At 38.3% G+C, this 19,786-nt stretch overlaps 1 pseudogene; it reads right to left on the reverse strand.

Moving 5' to 3' along the window:
- Positions 1–1,536: 1,536 nt before the first annotated feature.
- On the reverse strand, positions 1,537–2,431 carry LOC148035673 (uncharacterized; annotated as a pseudogene).
- Positions 2,432–19,786: the final 17,355 nt, after the last annotated feature.

Here is a 19,786-nt window from a genome sequence, read left to right on the forward strand (position 1 = left end):
CTTGCCTTTGTTGCATGTTTTTGCAAAAGGATTCAATGCAATAAACATTAGAGGCCTTCAATGGAAGCCTTTGTGTTACTAGAGCCCTTGCCTTTGTTGCATGTTTTTGCAAAAGGGTTCAATGCAATAAACATTAGAGGCCTTCAATTCTTGAGCTAGAACATCGTACTTTAACTACATGATCCTCCTACTATAGAGGGCATCTTGCACATGTTAGATGCTTAGTGTGTGTTTTTATTGGACTTGGTAATAAAATCTCCAGTCTTACTTGATTTGCCTTCATTTGATAGTCATTTCATGCCTTTATTTGATAGTCATGGTAATAGCAAAATGTCCACCATTTTCTTTCTTTATTTGATGATTCCATGACCTTTTCCTTTGTCGCATGTTTTTGTGAGAAGATTCAATGCAACAACTATTGGAGACATTGCACTTCTTATGTTGGAAAGCTCTACTTTTATTACATGCACCTATAGTAGAGGATGTCTTGTGTGTCCAATGCAAGGAGCTCTACTTTTTGTTACATGCTCCTCCAATAGAGGGCTTCTTGCCTATGTTAAAATGTTGAGTGTGTGTGAGTTTAGTTGGCCTTATGATTCTTGTGCTAGGAAGCTCTATGTTGATTACATGCTCCTATAATAGAGAGCATCTCGCCTATGTTAGATGCTGAATACTTGCTTTTGCTAAACTCACTAGTAAATTAACAATGTATGTTTTTATAAAAACTCATTGGTGAATCAACATGCTCTTCTAGTAGAGGACCTCTTGCTTATGTGAGATGCTCAATGTCCATTTTTATTTAAACTTACCTACCTACCATGTTCTTAAACTCACTAGTAGTCTTGTTCAGTACCACATTCTTCATACTTCATGCATTTGATGATCCGATGACCTTTTCTTTAACGGCTCTTGCCTTTATTAAAGGCTCAATGTTTGTTTTAAATAAGCTCACCACTGTAGTATGTTCTTCCTTTGTTTGATGATTCCATGATGTTTTTAATAATATTGAGTAGTAGTAATGTCCACCATATTCTTCCTTCCTTTGATGATACCATGACCTTTACTTGAAATCAACCTCATCATACTATATACCTTCTCGGACCCGGAGAGGCTCCCATTTAAATGTCACCTTATTGAAGCGCCCTATTCGGATTTCATGGAAGCTTCCCTAAACGACTTTTTATAGAGTGCAAAATCTGACCGATCAAACCCCTTGGTTGTTTTTTAAGGACAAATCAACAGCACTATCAATAAAAACTTCGCAGACTAACAACGAACTCTCTCATTCAAGACTAGTGGTAGTCTGGGGAAAATTTCTGAGAAGAACAAGCAAAACCAGGGATAGAGCATAATTACTTTTTTACGAAGAAATACAACTGTAGAAAAACTGTATATCTGAGAAAGAATGAAAACTGTATGGATAGGAAAGGGTAATGTTGACGACTCGCCAGCTAGGCTACGGGAAGAAAGCAAGTGATAGACTATAGAGGGGGAGGGAACAGAGGATTTGCCCCAGGGAGAGAAAATAAAAATCAATTACTTCTCTGGTTTTTCTTTGTTGGTCTTTTGGGGGGGGGGGACAAGACAACCAGTGCGCAGTCGGTGCCGGGAGAGGTTAACGTCCGGGACAAAACTCTTATTCTCGGGGTTGAAGTTGGCTGCCTCTTGGACGGAGATAGCGACGGCCTGCAGGTCGATGTGGCCCAAGGGGTGGTTGCGGGCCTCGGCCTGCTGCCCGACGCGACTAGCGTTGGGCTGAGTTGCCACCTTGTCGGCGGGCAAGTAGTCCTTGGCATCCTACACGAAAGTTAATTTAAGATTAAAATCAATGTTATTATATAAAAACAATCTATTCTATTATATGAAAAGAATAATCGGGACATGTGGCATGCACTGCTTACACTCAGGGTGGCCCGTAGGGTGGCTCCCTCCTCTGAGTCGAGGAGGCTGGAGGCATAGCCGCCCAACACCCCTTGAGGGCCCCCTCGTAGTACTAACCTCCACGCTCTCTACCGCCCTCGCGGACCCCACATCCAGTGGCTTCTCTACGCCCATTTGCGCGGCGTCCTCCATGCCTGCCCCCCACAGCATAAGCATAATTCAGTTTATTAAATTATTACGGAAAAAAACAAAAATTTCACCAAAAAAATAATAGAATGGACAAAGGAATATTCTTATAATTACATCGCCAATGGTCTTGGGGCGCTCCCCCTCCACCGGTGTCCGTCGTTGCTGCAACTCGTGAGGTGCATGTTGGAACTGCCGTGCCTCCGGGTTTGTTGGCTTTGGCTTCATATCCTCCGATGCCGCCTCGTAGCTCACCGCCTACTGTAGCATCCCCTGCCTCGAGCTTGTGTGAAGCTGACTTGAGGCGTAGCCCCTCATCACTGACATTTCTTACCGCTGCTGCACGTAACAATAATACTTGCATCCATTGCCAACCACCTTCACCTTCCCAAGCAAGCGCATCATTTCCCCCCCTTCTCAATACGTATAGTTGCATCACACAATCCAATGCTACAGGTCTCTCTCTCTCTCTCTCTCTCTCTCTCTCTCTCTCTCTCTCTCTCTGTGCCTTATGGCCTCACGCAGTTGCGTATGACAAAGTTATATCCGAAACAAAGACACCGTTGCTATCCCTGCTCTCGTCGGCCCTTCCTTACACGCTGTCTATGAAAAAACAGCTGCCCTCCACGCTCCTGCATTGGCCGCCTGACAGCTGCGACTACACGTAGTAAATTGCTATGAACCATGCTGTAAATTTCTTCGTCCCCACCATTGGGCATCTTTTTACAAGAGCAATATGCATCACCTCATTCCAGACTTCACATTGATTTTGGTGTATATACTGGAATTATGATGATAACATAGTTATCATCAAGAATAGTCCTAATCTATGTGCGAGCCTGTGGTATTAGCTACATGCATGTGTGTCCAAAAGATAGCGCTTGCATGCATGATCGTCGTACAATGGATGTATGAATCTACACACACAAGAAATTTAATGAGATGTTAAATGTGTAAACGGCCCATGACAAATACATCAAGACATGACTAGCCCATGACTCTGTGCATGCATATACACATGCATGTCTATATCAATGAATGCTTTCTTCTGATAAACTAGCCCATGACTTTGTGCATGCATATACACATGCATGTCTATATCAATGAACAAATACATCAACAAATGCTTTCTTTTGATAAACTAGCCCATGACTCTATGCATGCATATACACATGCATGGCTATATCAATGAATGCAAAGAGTAATATAAGATAAAATATTAGAATATGTACTGTTTGCAAGGAAAACCAAGAAACAATATATCAATGCATATCTTAGCTCACAAAGTGCATGCAACTCTATTTACATGTTAAAGAGGGGATGTAAAGCTAAGCAATGCCACCAACTCAAGTTTCCTTACATTTAGCAATATTATCACTACAAGTTGGGGCGATGGCAAAATGTGACACTTATGCAACCAAAACTAGTCTCATTATTACAAAATATTTATTATGTGGTTATATTAAGGGACAATGACTTGCATTGTTCATACCATATCTCAGTGTCACTTAAGTAGCCCCTTAAAAGAATCTACTAGGCGCTCCGTGCTGGTGTTCTCTCGGTGCAAAGCATCAGGGTTTCAAAGCACGTTTTATATGGCAAGAGGGTTTAGGGGAAAAAGCATAATCTGAATTTCAAAAGCTTTAGAAACTTAAACTAATACAATGTTGAATGCAAAAAAATGCAATATATATGAGGATGTGGCACTCATTAATATTTTTAGAGTGAAAGACCAACATTAATGGGATTAAACCTAAAATACATCTCAAACAAAACCTTATGACCGTTTCTCAAAGTTTCTCAAAAATAAACACATTTAATGGCGATTTCTATTCACATTGAGCCTATCATGGCATTGCATATTATCCTCATACTCTCAGTCAATTATAACATCATATAAATTTGACAACTAATTTTCTATATTGAGAAGTATTTATTATTATTCTTGTTCCTCACACACACACACACACACACACACACACACACACACACACACACACACACACACACACACACACACACACACACACACACACAAAAGTAACAACTAATAACATATGTATATAATTATATATGTATAATACAATAATTAAAAAAATTATGTATCTTCTATTAATAAATAATTGATATATTAATAAATGATTATTAATATCTAATTACTTTTATAAACTTATTAATAACTATAGTATGTATATTGCAATTATTATTAATAGTTGTATATATTTATAGTATGTATATTAATTTAACTAATTACTTTATAGTATGTATAAATATATATATACTATAGTTGTATATATTTATAGTATGTATATTAATATACAATTATAGTATGTATATATTTAACTAATATTATAGATAATAGTTGTATATTAATGTATATATAGAATAGGTAAATAGATACGCTAATTTTTTATTAATTATTATATGTATATACATTATATATGTTATTATTAACAATTAATTGACATGTTATCTATTAACAACTAACACATAATCCTTATATATCATATATATCATTACTATTTTTTTCTTACACACACACACACACACACACACACACACACACACACACACACACACACACACACACACACACACACACACACACACACACACACACACACACACACACACACACACACACACACACACACACACACACACACACACACACAATATGTATTGGTTACTATATACAAAATAATAATTATAATACTTATATTATAAGTATAATTAATTTGATTAGTAATTTAATAATAATTATAAATAATGAATAATGTTTAATATGTGAAAATATTAACCATACATATATGTATTGATTATAGGTTAAGTATAATTTACATAATAATGGTTAATAGTTAATGATTAATACATAATCAATGTGTGTGTCTCTGTGTGAGTATGTGAATGATATACATATGCACATCCACATGCACACACACATGTTTTTAATTTTTTACGTATTTATTATTTTTTCTATGCTTTGTATGCATGTGTGTGTATGTACGTACGTACGTACGTATGTATGTATGCATTAAATATGTGTGTGTCTATTTGTGTGGTCATGTAAATATGTGCCCTCTCTCTCCCTCTCATCATTTATATTTTCTCTCATTTCTTTTTCTCCCTATTGTATCTCATCTTTCTTCACGTCATATACATGCATGTGTACATGTGTATATACATGTGCAAACATGATTGTATGCATTTCATGTGTGTGTTTGTGTGTGTGCATGTCTATATGTTTTATGTGTGTATCTATTCTCTCTCATATCCACTCTCTCTCTCTCTCTCCATTTTTTTCTCTCCATATATATTTACATGTGTATGAGCATATCTACATATATGTATGCACTCATATATGTGTATGTGTATATATATTGTTCACGTCTTTTTATAGTCTATGTGCATTTGTGTGTGGTTTTAGAGTATGTATACATTTCAATTTAAAAAAAACTCTTTTTTAATAGTGTATGTGAAATTTTGGATATTTTTAGAGTATGTACACATTGCATCCATATGTTCAACCATTAAAATATCATATCATTTCATATGTCTAGTTAAAAAAAAAATTCAAATATATATCTCTCTTTAGAGAGAGAGAGCAAGAGCCACAAAATAATTTATCAAAGTCTCACCTTTTCCCTTTCCATGATCATATCCTATATTTAATTGAGAGAGAGAGAGAGAGAGAGAGAGAGAGAGAGAGAGAGAGAGAGAGAGAGAGAGAGAGAGAGAGAGAGAGAGAGAGAGAGAGAGAGAGAGAGAGAGAGAGAGAGAGAGAGAGAGAGAGAGAGAGAGAGAGAGAGAGAGAGAGAGAGAGAGAGAGAGAGAGAGAGAGAGAGAGAGAGAGAGAGCATATATGTGTGCTCAATTGGATGGAGGAGATGATAGAAAATAAATATAACCCCCACTCACCCTTCAAGAAAAAGCCATTTTTATTTCTTGAATACTAAACTCCTTCTCCTGGTGCCATATATATTTAAGAGCCTTTTGGTTGGTTTGGGATTCCCAATGCAAAGGTCTCAATAACATATAGAATAGATTTTTGGCATTGCTTAAGTGACACTTGTGTGTTTTAGTTTTGTTTTAGAAAATTTTGGAGGGGCCTAGGCTCATGGCTTGGGTTATGCCTTTTCCTAAAGCTCCACCTCTACCCTAGACACTTGAGCTTGAGGTCTTGACCTAGACTACACCTTTGACCTAGGTTGTAATCTAGGCCACTTCTCTATCTTTTTCTCCTACCTACCTACTCTCCCCCGTAACCTCACCTAAACCCCCTCTTCCCTCACCTTACTCACCCTCTCTTGCTCCCAACCTGTCCTGTCCCACTCGAGCCATGCAGTTGTGATCTACTTGCCCTTGACTTGTGGGTGAGGATAACTTTCTTATGATCAGCTTTATCATATTTATGTGGTGATCATGAGGTGCTAATTAACATCACGGGTCCCCTTAGAAAAAAAAGGGATCCATGAAAAACTTAACTATAATGATAAATAAAACCAAAATTATAAATTAATCAATCCTTACTCATAGGATTTGAACTTACAGCATGTATGTATGACACAACCCCAATATAATTCTATCACAACATGGCATGATTCGATGGTGATGACAATGGTTTATTTTTAAAATAAAGAATATGCTTCTACATTTATTAAATGATATTACAAGTGTGCCATTTGCTCCCCTCCCCCCCAAAAAGCAAAAAGAGCTCCTATCGTTACCCTCATCGCCACATTGTATACACGAGAAAGCTAAGCACAAGGGATTTATCCATCTCACCACTGACTTGTGCTATCTCACTCCTCCCCTGACATGTACGTGCTTACCCTCTGCATGGGTTAGGACCTGTCCTCACCTCACCTTGGGCCTAACTTGCATCGACCTCGATTGGAATTATCAGTAGGATTACATGCCGAGAGAGACTTCGATTATGATAATAGACCAATGGTATATCGAGATCGATGATAAAATTCATAAATTGGAAGAATGGTGCAAGGACAAGCTCCAACAATACAAAAGGATGATGGACAATAGTGTCACAATAGCCCAATGCACTCTTATTGAGAAGATACAACCACTTGAAGGGGAGATTGACGATATGAAAAAGGGGCAACTGAACATGGAGTTAGAGGAGATAGAGGCATTGAAGTGAGGGAAGGCAAAGCACTCAATAAAGGTGGAGCGGCTCACATTAAGTGTCGGTTTGCCTAGTGACGTGGCAACCGCTACACTGTCGGTGACAATGAAAAGCCCTCCCTTTGCACCAAAATTATTATGGCATTGCTGTGGGGGCTTGGACCTACGCCTCTCAGCTGGAAGTCAAGCACTCTACCATCTCACCTGCGTGTGAGTGATTTGAGTTAATATGGGTTTTGTAAATTGATATATAATGAAAACGAAAGCGACCCCTAAAAAGTGTTGCGTCATTGATACATGGCCTATCTAGGGGCGATAGCCCACAGTAGGCTGATACATAATGTTAATTAGGTGGAGCAACTCAAGGTTGAAATTGTGGAGATAAAAAACCAAGTACTAGGCAAGGGGCAGCCTATAGGGGCTACAATTGCAAAATGATATTTAGCAACTACAAGCCTCCACTTATGAACTTCCCCAAAAAGAAGTAAATATCAAGGGAGGCCATCCAAGCATTGAAGGAGGAAATGACCAAGAATTTGAAAGGTTAGCTTAAAGCCAAGCAACAAGGTTGGGTGGAGATGGTTAAGAAACACATGAAAAAGGAGGTGAAAGACGACAAATAGAAGGAAGATTGTTTGATAATCAATAGTATCATTGAGGAGCCCAATGCTTCAATATAGGAATCACAGACAAGGACGAAACAAGTTAGAGATTCCCCAAGAATGATGGAAAAAATCTTTGTATGCTATTGAGATACAAGGATGAGGACCCACTTTCATTTAACAAGGCATGGTGAGTGGAACAAGAGGTGAGCAAAAAAAGGTCCCTTATACTTCAATTCAGAAATGAAGAGGACATTCTTCATGAAAAAAGGGTGATTCTATAGGGTATGAGAGATGTGGAACCCATTTACTTAGATGATGGTCTCACATGGATGAAAGTGGAACATTGTAATGTATGCATGCCTGAGATCATACATGCATGAAAGGAGGGGAAGAAGACCTTTCTAGAGATGGTCGAGTCATCATTGATATTGGCAAGGCCATGGACTAGGGAATCGTGGCCTATGAGAAGGCATTGGCATTGTGATATGGAATCATAATGGCTCATTATGGTCATACAAAGGGTGACTAGAAGAAGTTATGGTTGATAGTGACATTATCTTGCTCACTACACTAGAGCTTGGAGAGGGAATTTTCTAGAATTAGAGGGTACATCTAGGAATTAACCTATCAAAGGGGATCCAAAGTTTAGAGCACTATACATGGATCGGGGAGTGTTGGTGCTCTTTTGGCAAGAGCTATGTAGGAGAGTTTGTATCATTTCACATGATGTAGAGGCATGATACATATGATTTCGGGCACAACTATCATCAAGATGATACATATACATTGCACTATACTACTTCTCCCTGAAGGGGTCTAGATTCATTTGGGGAAGGGGGAGACGAGGGTAGGGAGATGGACATAAACACGAGCTAATAGATAAGGAGAGTATATACTTTTGGAGTCTAGGGGATGTCCTCTTGGTAGGAGACTTTAATGCCAAGAGCCAGGATCATCAGTGCAAGGTGCATGATTTTGATGGGTTAGAGTTACTTCATCCACTAGACCTAGCAAAGATTGGGATGAGGAGAATGTTGGACAATTAGGGCTTGGATAATATGGGGTATGGACAACATTTGTTTGAGTTGGGAGCATGACATCACCTTGTTAGTTATAACGAGGTGGAGAAATGGCCTTCATTAGGAGCATTGACATGCTTTCAACCCACACAATCTAGGATGGTGGATTACAGATTGTGATCCATCTCTTTCATGGAGACGATATATTCTTTCAACATACTAATATAGCCCATAGGAGTAGACCACACCTACCTCCCATCACACTATCTTTCACTTGCACACATGATTCCCACACCCCATCACAACCGCTCCACACCACCTTCTAGTTTACACTTGAGCTTGCTAATATCTACACACATCATATATATGAGGGACTATTAAAGTTGGATCCATCTGTAATTACTAGCTACACTCACCTCAAACAATTATTAATGGTTTTCTTGATTCTTATTACAATTTTGCATCTACTCTTTGTTTGATAATGAAAGGTAATTTGAATACATTTTCATTTGATGATTTGGTTTCTCTTTTGTTACAAGAAGAACAATTTAGACAAAATAGGTCCATTAAGCATGTTGTAGACTAGGTTTTGTGGCTAATCAGAAAGCTTCATTTTCTGCTAAAAGTGGAAACATGAAAATGCTACTTAGACAAAGAAGGTTAATAAGCATGAGAAGAAAAAAGAGAAGGCTATGAAGGAGGCTAAGAAGAAAGAGGCTAGTATGGTTGATGCACATGCTTCTCCTTTTAAGTTGGAATCTACAAATGTTGTTAAGATACAAAATGGACATTTAGTGCACAATGCAATTATGACTCTTCTTTACATGATTCTTACATGTGTGTTGTGGATTTAGATGTATGGTACTTTTAAGTGGTGCCATGAAGCATATTACTACTCTACACAATCTATTCACTTTGCTTGAGCCTAACCTTAAGGACAATGCTAGAACACATGCCAATAAGTCCTCTTATGTTGTCAAAAGAGTTGAAGAATTTGTGATGACTATTGTTAATGGAAGTGCTTTCATGCCAATGGATACTTTGTATGTACCAAAGATAAAAAAAGAATTTATTGTCATTTTTTGCAGTTGCCAAGATTGGCTTGATTGTAAAGTTTGTTGATGCTAGATATATATTTTATGGTTTCCCTTGTGGTGATATGATTATTTATAATTTGTTAAATGTGATTTGATATTGGGAGGTTATCATCGATTCTAAAAAAATTCTATTGTGATAATTTTCACATTGGAGAGAGGTAAGGGGACCGATAAGGTAATGGCCCCAAGAGAGTGACAAAACTAAACCCTTAGTTGAATTTCACAATTGAGGAATGTTGACTAGTCCAAAATAATAGTGAAGCATTTCATTGGTTGGTTGGGACAAGTTTTTGCTACTCTTTTTGTTCTCTTATATAATCTTTCGGTTTTAGGCTTCAATCTCCATTTCCCTTTATTATAGTGAGGACAATGCACTTGAAATCATCATCATGATACTTTATGTGCTACTGTTGTTAGTCTAGATGGGCTATTATATTAGAGTGGTTTCACAATTTTCAGATGGACATGGGTACCAAATGTAAGAAAGATGGAAATGGACACCTCTACTTACACTCTTCAAGATAATAGCGAACCAACCGGTTGCTTTAGTGTGGCCAATTGTTGAGCTTGATTGGCTTCTACCTATAGGTTGCCATGTTTCTTGATTTGTTCAGTTGGCTTCTAAGTCTCCATGGTACTTGATTTGTCCAATTGGGACATGCTAGTGGTTTTCGAAGATTAATAGGGCAAGCCATGGGGTCTTGATGTCGATGAAATGACTTTTGACAATATGGCAAAAGATGAACAACTTTTGGATATTTTTTAAGTGTAAAAAATGGAAAGAAATCTTAAGAATATAGAAGCCAAAGTACTACTATAAGAGAAAATATCCTATATTACGAAATCTCAAGCTGAACTTTTAAGCAACTTACTGACCAACTTGAAAGCTTCTTATTTCTTGGGTAATTCCCCTAACCCATAGTAAGAAATATTGAAGATACTACTACTCTAGGCATGGTGCACAGATCGGTTGCCGTATGCGCGCTTAGTGAGCGTCAGAAGGTTCCCAAGAACAAAAGAACTCTACTTTTTACACAAAAACCAATGAAGAAAGCTTGCATGACATGAACAAGAGACCAATTGGGTGCAATCTCCCCCCATGCCTTGTGTGAGCGCTCCACAAAGCATGTATTTAATATATTATTCATCTTCAAGCTCAAATAATAGCCCAATTTACAAAATAGCACGCTTTAGCTTTTGAGTTTGCTTTTGTGCCAATAAAGAATTAAAACTAATGGGCGCCCAAGAAGTTAGGCGGTACCCAAATACAATGTCCAATACAAGTATTTAAATCGTGCGCCCATGCGCATACAAAAATAATAAATAAATATCAAGTACTATAATAAATAAGCGCAACAAAATATAGGCGCCATGCCTAAGATACGCGCCCATCAAAACTTGATGATAATTTGAATACATGCTATCCCCCAATGCTTCCCAATGCCACTGCTGCTCGCTCTACACATCAATTGAAGTATTCAAAATTGTTAGAAAAATAATACAATTAAACCGACAAAAGTGAATACCTAGCAGTCTTTAGTTACATAAATAAATTGGTTAGAAATCAATCCTAACCTTAATTTATTACGAATGCGCACTCTAAACTCATAAACGTTTATTAATTTAAATATGTATTTTATGGAATCACCTGCTATGGAATCACCCACTTACACATTAAATTAACAAAACACGCGAAAAGGATAGGCGTCCCCATCGACTTCTCGCACAAAGAATCCACTTTGTGTATGAGCCCCGGTAATAATAAAATTTTACGGAATCCACCGTGGAATATGGCTCTTGGCATCATACCCTCGGGGTGGGATAGCAATTGTCCTCAATTGCTATTAGCTCAATGTGGAGCTAACAGAGTGGGAAAAGCATTTAGGTCTCTAGCGTGCATCCATTGGGCCTCTTCAATAGGATGATTTTTAAACTTGACCAAATATCTAGAATATCTACGGCTAGTTCTAATGGTCATAAAGTTAGTATCTATAATAGTTTCAGGCTCAAGGATTTCAGTTTCATCATCTAGTAAAGGAGGGTTTTCATAGACAGGGTGTACAGGTAATTGGCCTCTAAAAGGTCGTAATAAAATGATATGAAAGGTGTTGTGGATTTTCCAATGTTGTGGTAGTTCTAGTTTAAATACATTGTCATTGATTTTGTGTATGATCTTGAATGGTCCATAAAATCTAGGTGCTAATTTCACAACTGGGTGTTTATCTACACTTTGTAATCTTCATTTTTCTATTCGTAACCAAACATAATCATCAACTTTAAAATTCATAGCCTGTCTTTTCTTGTTTGCTTGTTTTGTATATGATTGTTGGGCTTTGGCAATCATATCTTTAACTTCATAAAAAATAGTGGCATGCATGTTAGCAATATCATCAGCAGTCTGAATTTTGTTTGATAATGATGCAATAGGTGTAGGCAATCAATATCCCTAAATAACTTCAAATGGTGCTTTCTTTGTAGTTGTATGTGGTGTATTATTATATGCAAACTGAAGTAAATATAGATGTGTATCCCATGTATGTGGTTTTGAAATGGTGTAAGCACACAAAAGATCTAAAACAGTATTGTTAGTAGCTTCTATTTGACCGTTTGTTTCAGGATGAAATGAGATGAAAAATCAATCTTTGTTCCTAAGTAAGCAAACAAAGTAATCCAAAAATTATTACAAAATCTAGAATCATAATCAGAAATAATGACTTTTGGTAAACCATGATTAGTGAAAACAGTTTTCAAAAACAATTGAGCAGCTTGAGATGCAGTTAAAGTTTTCTTGCATGTAATAAAATATGCTTGTTTACTAAACCTGTCTATAACAGTCCAAATCATACCATGGTTAGCTTTAGTGTTAGGTAAACCAGTGATAAAATCCATTGAAATCTGTTCCTATGGTCGTGATGGAATAGATAATGGCATTAGTAAACCATATTGTTTACCATGGTGTCTTTTAACTCGTTGACAAACTAAGCATTTAGATACAAAGTTAGATACATCAGTGTCCATATGTGGCCAATAAAAATCTTCAGTCAATGTACGCAAAGTAGATATAATTCCTCTATGACCTTGATATGGAGAACAATGAATTTCATGCAAAACAAATGATCGAAATGGAACTGTCACACATAATCTTTTTTCATAAAACATGAATTCATTAGTGTAAGACAGTGAATCAATAGGAATCCAATTATTTGCAACTAGTTTATTCCAATTAGCTTGAAAAGTAGGATCCTGATGATAAGTATATTTCATAGGGATAAGAGAATCAAATGATATTATAGAAATATTGTGAATTGTCGGTCTTCTACTCAAAGTATCAGCTATAACATTCTCTTTTCCATGTTGATATTGTATAAGGGGATGAAAACTTTGAATAAAAGCTACCCATTTAATGTGTCGGTCAGATATTTATGGTTGACTAAGGAGATGTCTAATGCTTTGTTGGTCAGTTTTGATCATAAATTCAGATCCCATTAAATAATATTTCCACTGACGTAAGGCTTGTACTACAGCTAGCAATTACTTTTCGTAAGTAGAATATTTAAGTTCAGATGGTTTGAGTTTGCAACTAGAGTAGGCTATGGGATGATTATCTTGCATAAGGATTGCTCCTATTCTAGATCCACTAGCATCAGTAACTACTAAAAAGAATGGTCTATTGAAATCACGTAATTGTAATACAGGAGCATGAGTTAAAGCATGTTTCAACAAATCAAAGGACTTTTGTTGATTGTCAGACCAGTTATACACAACACCCTTCTTTAAAAGTTTTATCAAAGGTAATGCAAGTAATGAGAAATTCCTCACAAACTTTCTGTAAAAACTAGCAAGACCTAGAAAAGAACGTAATTCATGCACATGTTTGGGTATGGGCTAATTTAAAATTGCTTCTATCTTTTTAGGGTCGACTTTAATACCTTCTGATGAAATAATTGTAATGAAAGCAATCAACCATGGAATGAAATCTAATTGAAATTGAAAATTAACTAAGCTACAACAAAGAATTAACAAATCTATTGCACCAAGACATCCTCATCATGTATTAATGGTTGGGGATTCAAGAATACATGACGGCCATGGCTGAGTGTTTCATAGGCTAAGAAGAAGCTAACTCCAAGAAATGGTAAAGCCAAGATTATTGAATGATCAAAAGATGTCTTGCCTTTGGCCTCTAGTCCCTTTTATTCTAACCCTCTTCCAAACTTAAGGGCTGTTCACACATGTACACATAGGCTAGGGCTAAATTTACAAAGGCTGGAATTAATCCAAGGTGCAAATATTAATGTTGTATTTTCCTTCATGACAAACCATCCCGTCCTGAAGATGGTTTTGTCCTCAAAACCAAGAAGTAACGGACTAAATCCAAGTCAAGGATGATAGTAATCATGCCCATTCATCTTTCCAATGATAAGAAAGCACTGTCCATGAAAAGAAGACCTTTTTGCATGCCAAACTGTGAGAAAACTGGCTGCTATCCAAACAGGGCTGATTCATTAAAACTGCCATAACTTTTGATATATTGGTCCAAATAAGGCGTATGAGGTGTAGAAACGAAGTATACACTCCCAAGCATCACCCCATAACATCAGAATCAAATTTTGATGAAGTCAGGACAGTTCTATTGTCTGCAGAAATTTCATACAGCAAGCTGTCTCTGCACAGTCACTACATACTGCATCATATATCATCCTGTAATAACCAAGGAAAGTTACTGACATAAGTGGATGGTTGCCAAGAAGATTCTTCAATGGGCAAATTCTTCCACTTAATGAGATACTCAATGAGAGTACGATTTCTGAGAACTTTCTCTCTCTTTCCAATAATGCTTTCAGGTTCATATATGATCAGTCCTGCCTCATCCAATGGTGGTAACTCTTCTAATACTTGTACATCAAGCCCAACATACTTCTTCAGCTGTGAAATATGGAATACATCATGTATTCTAGTGGAAGATGGTAGTTGAAGTTTATAAGCAAGCTCTCCAATTTTGTCCAAAATCAAGTATGGTCCATAAAACCTATGAGCAAGCTTGTTGTTTCCACCCTTTAATGAAGCATAATGCGTCTTGGGCACTTTGAGAAATACCCAATCTCCAACCTTGAAGTCTAAAAGTCTTCTTTTCTCATCAGCATAGACCTTCATTACGTCTTGTGCTTTCCTTATGCTGTCCTTGCATTGCCTCATGAGCAACTCCATTCTGTCCAACTCTTCCTTTGCTTGTGGGTTGATGTCTTCATGGAATAAAACTGATGGAAGTTGGACTTTATACCCATAAAGAGCTTCAAATGGAGACATCCCAATGCTCATGTGATGCGTGTTATTATAGCAAAATTCAGCAAGGTGGATCCAACGATCCCATGAAGCTTGTGTGTCATGACAATAATGCCTAAGGTACACTTCCACCCAATGATTGACTCTCTCCGTTTGCCCATCAGTCTGAGGGTGATAGGCTGTGCTAGGAGTGAGGAAAGTACCCATAGAGGAGAATAGACTTTTCCAGAAGTTGCCCATAAACTTCGAATCACGGTCCGATACTATTCTCATAAGCATACCATGTAGTTTGAACACACCTTCCATAAATTGCTCGGCGACTTGCCTTGCTGAATATTGGACTTTAGTTGGGATAAAGTGGGCTGATTTAGTCAATCTATCAACTACCACATAGATATTGTTCCATCCATGACTGGTAATAGGCAATCCCGTTATGAAATCCATGGAAATATCTGTCCATTTGCCCGTAGGTATGGGTAAAGGCTGAAGTAAGCCGGCTGGTAATAGAGTGGAATTCTTATTTTGCTGACACTCCAAGCACTGAGATACATACTCTTTAACATCTTTCCATAGACCTTTACTCTGGGTAGAATGATCTTCTCTATTTACTTTTTGACTTGGGCTTCCTTGGTCTTTCTTTGCTTCTTTTTGGGATGTATGGTCTGTAACATTATCCCCCTCCTCGTTGAGGGCCAATCCCATGGCACTTGTGGGTAAGGGCTTGGGTGGCTAAAGGTTTACCTTGTAGGTTGGTGATGGGGCTTTTGTGGGGCTTGGACATGGGAGAGAAGCATGTTGAAATAGTTAAGGTTGTGGAGGCCGAGGGTACTTTAAGTGGGTGATGGGGGCCTCCCTTGCCGGTGGTTATCACATCCATATTTACGTGAAGAGAAAAAGAAAAGTGCACTGCCTATACTAGGGGATGTGTCTACCTCCCCATGTGGTGCATTGTGTTCGTACTATTGGAATTGTGAGTTGGGTCAAGGCAAGCTTGGGGTGTTGTCCCACACTTAAGGACCCAGTTTGTGTACGAGAAAAGTGTAGTGAGTGTAGCTTAGGGAGACAGGCCTAACCATAGGAGGGTGTGACCTCCCTAGGTGTGTCCGCCCTTAATGTCCCACCCTTAATGTGTACAAAAATGGATGACTATACCTAGTGAATTGGTTGTCACACATGTCCTCTAGTAGGGCCATGCAAAAGGATGGGAAGAGGGAAGCTCGCATCATTAACCTAGCCATGGTGTAGCTATCTATGCCAACATTTGGATTAAAAAATAGGGGTGGAAGGCATTATTCTTGAGAAGTAGGTGGTTGCTTGAGCAAAACCCTAAGTAACCTAAGGTAATTACATGTTGTGATAAAGGCAGGATCAAGGCATGAGGAAAATTCGCTAAGGAAGTTAGCGATTGAGGGTCCTAGGTTAGTTTCGGAGAATATAAGAGCTACCTCTAGCGTAGTAGCATTTATGTTTTAGATATTTGGGAAGTCATAGCAACCATGGATGTCAAGATTGAAGTCCACCCCTACTCTTCTTGGATATGGCATGTACATTGGGTTATTTCTTTCGTTGAGTAGGGTGTTGCAAAATGACATCCATGCATCTGTGTTCCCATCGCAGATTCTCCTCCTCCATTTTGGGTGTGATTCGTACCCTTTGATGGTCTTGGGAACCTCCATGACCTTGTCCTCCTAAAAATCATGTGCCTCTGTCCCCCATAGTGTTGGATGTGTTTCTCTTTCTATGCTCCACCACTCCCCAATAAAAGCTTTGATGAACTCTATCAAACGTCTTGAAAAGGCCCAAGTGACCAGCCATTGGCGATGAATGCATCTCTTGAAGCACCTTCAGCTTGAATTTACTACTGGGAATCAAGTACACTTTACCCTTAAACCATAAGAGGCCATTATGCACTTTAAAATTAGGAAATTCAGCATCACACCCTTGCTGTAATTTCTGTAAAATATGGGCAGCATGCTCATCAAGCACATATTCCTCTTGAATGTCTTCAATCCAATCCTTATAGATGGTAGACACAGTAGATAGACTGCATGCCCACATTCTTGATAACGCATCAGCCACCAGATTATCCTTGCCAGCCATGTATGATATTTCAAAATCATATGATTGCAAAGTGGCCAACCATCTCTTTTGCTTGGGAGAAAGATTGGGCTGCGAGAGAAAATATCTCAAGACCCTATGATCGCTTTTGACTTTGAAGTGTGTCCCATAGAGGTAGTGGTGCCATTTCTTGATTGCATGTAAAATAGCAAGCATCTCCTGCTCATAAACATGCATCTCTCTCTCTTTGTCATCAAATTTTCTGCTCTCAAATGCAATGACACCATGCTCCTGTACCAAAACTGCTCTCAAACCTCTACCACTGGCATCTGCATAAATGGTAAAAGTCTTGGAGAACTCAGGGAAAACTAGTATGGGTGCTGAAACAAGCAATTGCTTCAGCTCATTAAAGCTCTTGTCAGCGATCTCATCCCAAAAGAAGGCTTCTTTTTTCAGCCGATCGGTAAGAGGAGCTGCAACATGAGCATAGTTCTTCATAAACCGTCGGTAAAAAGATGACAAACCAAGGAAACCTCTTAATGAAGTGGCATTGGTTGGTGTAGGCCATTCTTTAACGCACTGAACCTTCTTAGGATCCACTTTGATTCCATCTTCTCCCAGTATATGACCCAAGTACTCAACTTCCTTTGTCATAAAAGAGCATTTAGTGGCCTTGGCAAACAGTTTGTGTATCCTCAATATGTCAAAGACCTCTTTTACATGCTGCAAATGGTCTTCTTTATTCTTGCTATAGATCAAAATGTCATCAAAGAATACCAAAACTGTTTTAAAGAGCAATGGCTGAAGTATCTTATTCATGAGAGACTGGAATGTGGCTGGAGCATTTGATAACCCAAAAGGCATAACCATAAACTGATAAAGACCCCTCTCCGTCCTGAAGGCTGTTTTGAATTCATCCCCTTCCTTCATGCATATTTGATGATATCCCGATCTCAAGTCAATTTTTGAGAACATCTTGGCATCCTTCAATTCATCTAAGAGATCATCTATTCTAGGTATTGGATACCTATTCTTGATAGTGACCTTGTTGAGATCGCGGTAATCAATGCACATTCGAAAGGAGCCATCTTTCTTCTTCACAAGAAGGACTGGAGAAGCAAAAGGTGATTGGCTTGCCTTAATGAGACCCATTTCCAAAAGCTCTTTGACTTGGCGTTCTACCTCTTCTCTTTCCACTTTGGAGAGGCGATATGGTGGTTTGTTGATGGGCTTTGTATTAGGCAGCAAGTCAATGGGATGATCCACTTCTCTTTTGGGAGGAAGAGAGGTAGGTGGCTGAAAAATATCATCATATTCTTTCAGCAATTTACAAAGACATGGGTCCATATTGTTGGTAGGAGAAGAGGGCCGATCCCCTTCAATCTTGGAAAGAAGAATGGTGAACATACATGCCTTTGCATTTATCTCTTTCTTAACCTTCTTGGGGCTGATCATCTCCATTCTTTTCTTTTCAGCTCCATGTAGTGTTACTTGTTGTCTACACCATTTAAACTCCATTTCCATGTTGTTGAGATCCATGGTAAATCTGCCCAAAGATTTCAGCCAGTTGCAGCCAAGTATTATATCAATGGGACCCATTTCTAATGCAATTAGGCTCATTGATGTAGTGCACAATGGGGAAAGGGTGATAGGTACATTTGGACAACATTGATTGCTCTTCTCAAAATTTCCATTTGCCACTTGGATTTTGAGTGATGTAGGCATTTCATACGTATTCAATTTCAGCCCATTGAGTGACTTAGCATTAATGAAACTATGTGTACTTCCCGTATCTATGAGTATATGAGCGGTCCTTCCCTTGATTTGACCTTTAAGGCGTAGGGTATTATCCCCTCTTGAACCACTCCATGCATCACTTGATATGGCACATAGTGATGGATGTAAATCAGTCCATGAATCATCCAAATAATGACCACCCGGGTCGAAAGGAAACCCATCCATCGGATCATAGAACTCATCATGGCCATTCTCTTCATTTTCATGCGCCTCTTCTTGAGTTGTTGTGACATCAAGCTGAGCCAAGCTTCCTTCAATAGATTCAACACCGGAATCATCCTCGATGATCATGCTAATCTTCATATTTTTGGCCTTGCATTTGGTCTTATGATCGGGTGACCATTTCTCTCCACATTTGTAGCATAGTCCTTTAGCATACATATCTTTGAGCTTGTCATTTGATACATGTTTGCCTTGAGTTGGGGCTGAAGTTTTGGCACTTATATCAGTTCTCTTTCCATCAAATCTATTTTCAGCATTAGATCTGAAATTACTGCTTTGTTTTGACCCAAAAACAGTAGGAAAAGTGGGTATCTTGCTGTAGGTATTGCTGAAAGTATTTGATGGCTTCCCAATATGCTGAAAATCAGTTTTAGCATGCCCATAATGGACTGATGTCCTTGGGAACTGCGTAGGCTGAAAAGAATGCCCTGTTTTTGGCTGAAAACCCTTGTATTTCTGCCCATAACGTTCAGCCAATTGAATGGCAGCTTGTAGG

Source organism: Lygodium microphyllum, chromosome 5 (assembly GCF_053477565.2).
Source record: "Lygodium microphyllum isolate KBCC chromosome 5, Lygodium_microphyllum_v1.1.10, whole genome shotgun sequence".
In the NCBI taxonomy this organism is placed as follows: domain Eukaryota; kingdom Viridiplantae; phylum Streptophyta; class Polypodiopsida; order Schizaeales; family Lygodiaceae; genus Lygodium; species Lygodium microphyllum.